Source organism: Telmatherina bonti (assembly GCF_933228915.1).
Source record: "Telmatherina bonti genome assembly, chromosome: 9".
NCBI lineage: Eukaryota > Metazoa > Chordata > Actinopteri > Atheriniformes > Telmatherinidae > Telmatherina > Telmatherina bonti.
In genome coordinates, this window is record NC_136627.1 from 14,778,001 (window position 1) to 14,787,414 (window position 9,414).

A 9,414-nucleotide genomic window follows, 5' to 3' on the forward strand; every position below is an offset into this window, starting at 1 on the left:
AGTCCAGTCTTAACATTCAGTGGGTCTTAGGGTGATCTTAAGGCAACACAGACTGAGCTGAAATAAGCATTTCCTTTCATTTTTTATTTCCAATATGTCACAGTTTATTTTTTTCTGAACAAAGGAAAAGGCTTAATTTGCTCCAAGTCATATATAGGACTGATCAACATTCATCAGCAAAGTTTAGCCACGTTGAAGCCAAACATTCATATCTTGCAGCTCACATCCATGTTATGTTGGATCACTGTCATTAAATGTGATGTTTTTGTTAAACTTGTGTCTTTATCAAATTTTAGGATGTGTATGAAAGAAAAGTTTTTAATGTAAACATTCATTAAAAAGGCTACAAAATCTTTAGGGCAGAGCTGTAAAAAATAATCTTCTTATAACTAGGACAACAAATGTAAATTACCTGAAAATGCATATTTCTTGAGCCATGATATGTTTCCAAAGAGGATCAACTTCATAATATATGTAGTCAGGATTTTTAACCATTTATATGACATAACATGCTGAGGAAAATAGACTGTACTGTTGGAGCCAATCGCCTTTACAACTCAAAGGCACTAGTTATCTGATGATTCTGTCTGGACATGTAGGAATATGTGTAACTATTGATAGTTAAAATACAGTTTATGAATCACAAGAATCCATAAAAGCTATTTTTTTTTATTCAAATCAATTCAGTTCAGCTTCATTTGTATAGTGCCACTTTACAACAATATTTTCACAGTGCACTTTACATACACATAATTTCCACAATTTTAACAATATACATGTTTTGTATGTAACCTGTGAATAGATTTTTTCCTATATAAAGTTCAAAGTCCTACAAATAATTATACCCACACCAGAATCCTAAATACTTCCACCAAAATAAAGGTATTTTTGGTGAAAAGAAGTGTCAACTAACCTGAACTAACACTTTGAACTAAATTAGGAAAAAATAAACAAAAACGAAAACTGAACAACTGAGTTAAAAACGTCCTTTTTGTCCCAAACTTTTACTTTACCATGTTCAGTTGTAGCTTTGCAAAGATGTGTCACCAGCATCACATGCGAGCCCATCAAGTCACACGACATTTTCCTCATAACTCTGTCAAAGCTGACAGCCCCCTTGGACCACAACATCTATCCAGTGGTCCAAGGGACAATGTTAAGGAATGTTAACAGGAGCTATCAAAAAGCATTTGTCAAATCAAACCCTTGTGTTTTTCAAACTGCAGAATCATGTGACATTATTGTTTCCTTGTCATTATTTTCAATGCCCACATTGTGGTGCGACACACTTCATAGAGACGTTCGAGGCTTTTTCTTTTTGATGAATAAATGGATGGATAAATCTTAAAAAGTCAGTCTTCGTGTCTAATTTTAGAAAGCTTGTCCCTTTGGAGGTCTGTCTGTGAAATAGCTGAAAATACCCACAATACAAGGAGCTATCTAACTCTAATTAAAGACCTTTTGCAGCTGAGTCCTTGCAAAAATGCATGCATTAACACAGAAATGCGACAGCCACATTTAATCAAGCTTAAACTTGCTCTGATTAATGCTTAGAAAAGTGATGACAAAAATATTAAAATGATTTCAGGCTGGTGCAGATTATAGGTCATTGATATGTATGGCCACAGGGATAACATAAAGTCAATGACACTAGAAAAGATAATTCACGTTGTTTACAATCAATAGAAAATTTGCTCCTTCTTCGAAAAATATTCTCGTTTTTCACATTGCACCTTGTTTCATCATAAATTGAGGTTTGATCAAGATGACAGCATAATATATCAGCAGAAGCTGATTTAAAAGTCTATCACATTTTGGCAGTAAGCATAAATAGCACTTTAGTGGACTGAGGATTTACTAGACTTTCTCATCTCCTGAGAGCCATCATACGTCTGCCATCAGAGGATTTTTTTTTTCCCTTTTTTTTTTTTTTGCTTGATTAGATGATGTAGCGAGTGAGTGCATGGACCATGAGGGGTGAGATTTCATTATGCAGAAATGTGAAGAATCAGAGGATCATATCCTGATGAGCCTACACACCTTAATCAGCTGTGCCACTAGGAAATGACCACTAAGTGACCATTAATGACTTTTTAACATAAATCTTCTTCCTCTCACTTTCATGTTCAGGTATACACATGATAATGCACCACCATGATGATACTGGAAAGTCCTCACATCTTAATCCCTCATTCTAGTTTTCCTTTTATGGGTTCTTTACTTTTTTAAATTGGACTCGGCTTGACTTGACAAGTCCTGTCCAGAATCCCAGTGAGAAGAATGATGGTCTGGCTGCCATGTTGTCTTGAACAAATGAACTTTGCCAAGGGGAGCTTAGTGGACATGATGGTGGAAATTTTGTGGAATGAAGGTTCCCGTTGATGCTTGAGAATTATTCTTTACTTTGGTCATTAAGTTTACACATTTAAGCTTGACCTAACAAGGGGAAATATAGGAAAGGAGAATCTGGAATGTGGTGAGAATGAAAAGGTGAAGAAAAGACAAAAGTGACAAAGATACAGCATCCAGAAAGAAATAGCAATAACTGTGCAACATAATATCTTACATATTATCTATAGTCTTTTAAAAAAAAAACAGTCATTGGGTGAACCTATAAGAGGACAAAATGAGAAAAAAAATGATAACAACACCAGCGAGAAGTGTAGGAAAAGATAACTATGGCCAGTGAAATTAACAAGCGGGACATCACTGTAACAGCATGTAGGTGAATGAATGAATGTGTGCAAATAGAAGGACTGAATTGGGTTAAGTGATGTGTGTGATCATGGAAATGCAATTGGATAGGCTTCGGCCCATCCAGTGACTCTGCATTGGAATAAGTGGGACAATAGATGGAGTAAGGCGTACTGCTGCTTTCTGCTTTTATTGGTGATGGATGAACCAGCTAAAGCTGTGGAACTACTTTGTATACAATGAAAAGGAATCTGTTAAATAAGAATCTAGCAAGCTTGAGGAGATGCAGCACTCAGTCAGCCACAGAAATTGACCACAAGGTACTTCACAAGCTTGGGCTTGGCTGAAAGTTAGCTTGACTCGCAGCTGGCTCGCAGCTTCCTGCTCCTGTAACCTTGATGAATCCTGTGGTTCCTCGTTTTGTACTTACATCACATATTAAAGATTAGAGATCTACAGCAGTAAGAAGATGTCCTGTGGATGTACTGAGTGCAGATTAACAGGGATAATTATGAATACCTACTTCATCTATGACTTGATAACTTTAACTGGACACTGGTGGAATCAATGGATGCACGTATAGCATACATTTTCTTTTGTTTTTAGTTTACAAAAATCAACAATATTGAAAAATCATGACAGTTGAAATTTAAATCGAATTGACATCTAAAAAATTTGAATTGAATCAAAACAGGACAAAAGCATTTCTTCACAGTCCTACTAGTTTGACTGATCCCCTCTCCCACAAACACACTCTGTGTCAGCAATGGAAGTTTAGCTCTTCTCAAAGGTTCGGCTCTTTCAGCACTCTTCATTTAGTTTCACTCATGGCTTTCTGTTTTAGTCCTATTTAGAACTTCTGCGTGTGTTTTTTGTTGTTGTTGGTGAACAATAATTTAATTTTTTAATGAAAGCCTTATATTTGTCCTTTCTGCCAAAATAAGACTCTGTGGAATATTTTAATTCAACCTTTAAACAAACAGCTGAACACAGAACCAAAATATGCAAATTAAGTAAATAAAGACAAAAGTTTCCCCACATGCTTGTATTTTATATCTGCCTTCCAGCTCTCTTGTGAACGTGGTCTGTATTACTAGACCACATTCTCGTGGTACAGACTAGTGGCCTTTCCTTCTTTATGTATGGCTATGATCCTCATCTTTCCTCCTGTGGAATTCACTACATGATGTGCTCACAAAAATAAAGTTTCACCCCTTCTAAAGATTTGACTGTTTCAGGAACCTATTCTTCTTGATCACTGAAAGAATCTGCTCTTAGAGCTGACTCTTTCAAGAACAACACATCACCAGTCAGCAATTTGCCAAGAAATGCCCAGACTATAAAATAATGTGTGTAACTTCCCATGATTAAGTGCCCAAAATATTTATTTTTTCACATCTTTGTACGGTTAGAAAGAACTCTGCAGTGTTTGCACCATAACTATCTGAAGTGCTTTGAGACACATCAAGAACAATGATCTTTCTGTTTTTTTAAAAAAAATGAATTTGGATATGACTTTTCTTTACCTTGTGACAAATTGTTAGTTTGGTTTAGTGGTTGACATGTTAATTAAATTATTTATTTTCGCTTGAACTTGTGTCACTTCACTACTTCCTTTATATTTTGCATTTAGTTGTTTGATAATCTAGCTACAAATTCTCAGAGTTCATTTTAGCCATTTTAATTAATAGTTTGAAAATGAAAATCTGGTCTATTTTGAGTTAATAAATAAAAGTCAGAAACTGAGTACTGAGTGGTGGATTTATATTATTACCATATCTGGTCTGAAGAAATTTCAGGGTTGAAAGGATTAACTGTACAAACTAAATTTGGAAATCTTTGGGAATATCATAATATACAATGGAAGTGATTTACCAAGAAAGACACCAACTTCTGCTCATATAATTAATTCTGGATACTTTACAGTTTATTTCTCCCAGATTCAATTTTTACAGACTAATCCTGATGCTTACAGAAAATCATTGCCAGGCTGTCTTCCTCTGAATTGGAAAAGAAAAACTGTGAGTGGTGCTTTATTAAAAATTTGTGAGCAGCCTTTCATGTAATTTTTCTCGTTTTCTCAACCAACTCTTAAGTTGAAGATGTTAATGATATCAGTAATATTCCAAGGGTTAGTTGTTGTCACTGTGTTTACTTATTTGCAATGCTGTTAGCTTACATGACATAGCAAAGTGGCAACTCTCCGACAGAAAAATGCTGAAAAAAATCAGGTCAATTATTTTTAGATGAAACAAGAAAACCATTCCGCTGTGAAACTTGCACCCCTACTGTATCATTACACGTCACTTTCTCTCACCATGAGAGGATTACATGAAGGAAACGTGACTTATCAGCATGATGTGGATGATGGAATTAGCAAAAAAAAAAAAAAGACCCTCAAGTGGGAATATGATTCACCAATACGATCAGTGCAATCCTGACAGGGTGGGCCGTGGTGCATGTTCCCTATCAGAGGTAGCTCCGTTATGCAAGGGGCATGATTTCTCCTGATTCAGAAACAGTTGAGAATCTAATATTTTTAAGTACGTAGCACCCTTCAAGGCCTGCATGGCCATGTGAAGGAAAAAAAAAAGAACAAAACAAAACAAGACGGGGATTTGGGGTAAAGATTATGGACTTGGCAGGGCATGCGTTGGAGGCTGTCAGATATGCCTTCCAGAAGCTAGGTGTTCATTAGCATACTCTATTCGTCTAAATATAGTCCTAATCCAATGCTGAAGGGCAAAACAAACAAATCACAGCATTGTGAGTGTGCTTGTTTGTCTGAGTGGGGAGAGTTGGAGATTGCTGATTCTTCACCCTTTAAATACTTCATCATGGCAACAACATGCACAATTTGTAATGCAATCATCAGCTGTCTGGTTGACATACAGTTTATGACCCTTTTGGAAACATTTACTATGCTGCCTGTGACAGAGCACCCTGGAAATGACTGCAGGCCTCAGTGATGCCAGGGGAATCTGTTAAAAGGTCACAGGCAGAACTTGCTGGAGGGAGGACATGCAGCGACAAGGAAGCCACACGTGTTAAAGATGCATAAAGCCTACAGGATTTCAAAAGTCTCTAAGAAACGTTGACTTAATCTGTGTTTTTTTTTTTTTTTTTTTTAAAGAAATAAGACATAGGGAGCTTTTCCTAGAGAGGTGGGCTCCGAGTGGCACTCTAGGAAGGCATATGAAACGTTCTGTGTGTCATTTGGTCTACGCTTGCCGTGATTATATTATGACTCACAAAGGATGGCTGACTTATGCATGAAGAGTTATAGCACAAAGGAGTTCACAGATGCATACTAATGCCAGGACCCAAAGGAGACAAATAGCCCAGGATAAAAATGCTTCAGTTCTGAAAACATCAGCACTGCACAGTTTAGTCAGCTCTATGAATATTTGATATATCCAAACCCAAACATCCCAAAGAGGCTGGATTTATTTTGTAAAGTGCAAGATGCTGGATGTGATGTGATGTTGTGGGTCATAATCAGACATACATCTGAAGAGGAAATTACTCATCTGGAGATGTACTCTGTGAGCTTGTTCAGTTTGGTATTTTAAAACAGATATAAAAAAGAAAACACATTATTTTGGACTCCATGAAGAAGTTGCTTGACGTTATTGTGAAAATATACATTTTTCAAAGGGAGGTGATTATACAACGGTTGTTCCCATACAGTCTGCACAGTTTTGTGATAAAATACTCAACATGTAATAAATACAATTTCTCAACAGGGTAATTAACAAAAGTTAAATTAATTTTTGCGACTATCCACAAAGCAATGCATTTTGGTTTAAGGTGGTCTTCATGCATTCATCCTCTTTGTGTGTTTTCCAGAAGAAACACGGGTCTACATCCTGATATACACTTTATAAGGTTGTTTTGTTAACCTTTTAAGAGTGATAGGAGCACTGTTAGTTGTCATTTTCATGAGTTGTATCCAAAAACACAAATCAAAAGATTACATATCATTATAATTTCACCAACTCTAGTAAGCCTGTGTTAATATAATTCAGTTGCCAAGGAAGTAAGTTGTTATTGGGCATTTTGAAAGATAAACAACAGACAATTTCTATAGATCGTACTTCATAAACTATTTTACTTCCTTTTTTTTCTTTTTTCTTTTTTGGAGACACATGCAGATACTTTTTTAGGATATGCAATGTCAGTTTAAACATACAACCAGCAAATGTTTATTTTGTGGAAAGTAAAGTGGCCATTGACTCTTACACATCTGCTTTCACTTGTGAAGCCAGTTGGACTGTGAGCAGATACTTGTTTCTCTTCTTTTACATTTGAAATCACAGTTTTAATACTTAAGTGTTATGGCTGAAATTTTCATTTTCTCTATTAAACATTTATTTTTCTATACATGCATGCAAATCCATATTATTAGCTTTTAGAAATAAATTACTTAATGAGTATTTTTGCTGAGGAATTTACATATAATATAAGTGGTTTGTTTCCAGACAAATAAAATAGGTACTTTATTCCCTAGAGACTGTCCTGGTTGATATAACTGCCTGGAGGTATCTTGCTGATATCCAAATTCTCTCTAATCAGAGCTCATTTTGCAGTTGGATTCGTAGTTTTTTGTGGACTTTGATGATGAATTTTCCCTGAAACTGGTCAGCAATCCACATTCAGGTAGGAGTGGGACAGCACTCTTTCCTGTACTAGTATTGTTTGGTGTGTGTAGGAGGTAGAAGAGTCATGAGAGTTACCAATTCAATAAGCAAGAGAGATGGATCGAAAGACAAAAGAGAGAGGAAGAGAAACGAACAGATAAATATAGAGATCAGCAGCTCATCTCTGCATGAGGTCATTTGTTTTCCTGCAGTTGCCTTTTTACAGTCACATTGGAAAATTGTGCACTTTGCACTCCAACACTGCTTTGTGCCATAAACTCCTGCTTTAATTTACACACAATGTCATGGCTATTAATTGCACATATAGCTTCTCTCACTGCAATCAGATGGCTTCCTCAGATAAAGCCATAGTTTGTTTTGCTGCAACATCATACACCACTCTCACTACAGAAAGCAATGAAAATGAATAACCTTACTAATAATCCAGCTCATATGGCTCACTGGAAAAGAGGGCATCATCGTTGGCTTGAGTATCGCTTCAAATATTGCTACTTTTTAAATCAATAAACTGTTGAACTGACTTCCGCCATTAACAATACAATATGTCCTTATTGTGAATTCTTTCTCATTAGCAGGATACATGAAAGGTTTTCCTTATCTGCATGCTGCCTACTGCAACATACCTGATTACTGGAATAAGGGCCTGGGTAGGATTTAAATCCTCTTAGAGCAGGGGTGGGCAAATCCGGTCCTCGAGGGCCGCAGTCCTACAAGTGTTTGGAGTTTCCCTGCTTCAACACAGCTGATTCACATCAGACTTGATTAGCAGACTGCTGCAGAGCCTGACATCCAACTACACTAGTCTGCTAATTACCCACTGATTTGCTGCAGCTGATTTGCTGCAGGGAAACTCCCAACACTTGTAGGACTGCGGCCCTCGAGGACCGGAGTTGCCCACCCCTGTCTTAGAGCAAAGTGCTTCTTGAAAACAGAGCTCCCAGACAAAGCTATGAGCCAAAGTGTGGAACATATTGATTTATTTCCATTATTGACGTGGGATATCTCACATCTCTCAGACTTCTCTTTCTTTCTACTACACGTTTAACGCTCTTCAGTGGGCTTAAATCCATCATGAGTTCAAATCAGACAATGAAGCCACCCTATTTTCCCCCCACACTGACTGGTAAAATATCTAGATATAAGGTAAGTGTTGTTTAAGTCATACTGACTTTTGTTAAAAATGGAGACGACCTGAAAATATTTTGCTAGCAACTTAGCTGAAAGCCTCTGTATGTATGCGAGAGAGGTGGGAAAAGAAACGTGACATGGAGTCTTTTCATCTTTAGGCTATGTCACACTTGTTCTCACTACAAAGAAATACACAAAACAAAAAAACATAGAGAAAAAAAAGCTAAACTTCATCCTTCAGAAACTCATGTGTCACAACATCCTGTGTCTGCAGCGCTGCTTTAGCTGTACCAGAATGAGTCAGTAAGCCTGTAAAGTGGTTGCAGATTACAAACTCTACCTCATGCAGAGGCTCTAAATTCAGCTCATGTTTCACTGCAGTATTAATCTGAGAGTTATGGCAGACTATGATGCTAAAAGGTCATTGTTAATTAATCCAACCCCATGGTTTACATAGTTTTAAAAGAGGCCTCGAGTGACAGATTTGGCTCAAAGAGCAGCTACTCAAGTTTCTGATGTGAAGTGAAGTGAATGATTTAACTGTCATTATCACTTCTGTTAGGTGAACCTTTTGTTTGTTTTACCTGGGAGACTCCTAAAGCAGCAGTAACAGACCGTACAGTAAATGCTTTCTTTATTGAGGTAGATGACTTGCAGATGGTTTCAGTCTCATATATGTGTGCTGTGTATGAAGCGAAAGCAGGTAGCTGGAGTTTTTAGATTGCAGCTGCATTGCTGAACCTTAAAAACCTCAAGAATTTCTACAGCTTTGACTGTCTAAAAGATGCTTGTCATTGTGCTGAGCAAAACACATGTGCAGTTCATAGTTCTGGTGGTCCTTCCTTTACCCAGAGGACCATTAATTCAGAAGGCAGAGAAATTCATCTGTAAATTGCAGTGCAAACTGGCACATTAACCTGTTATGGTCCTG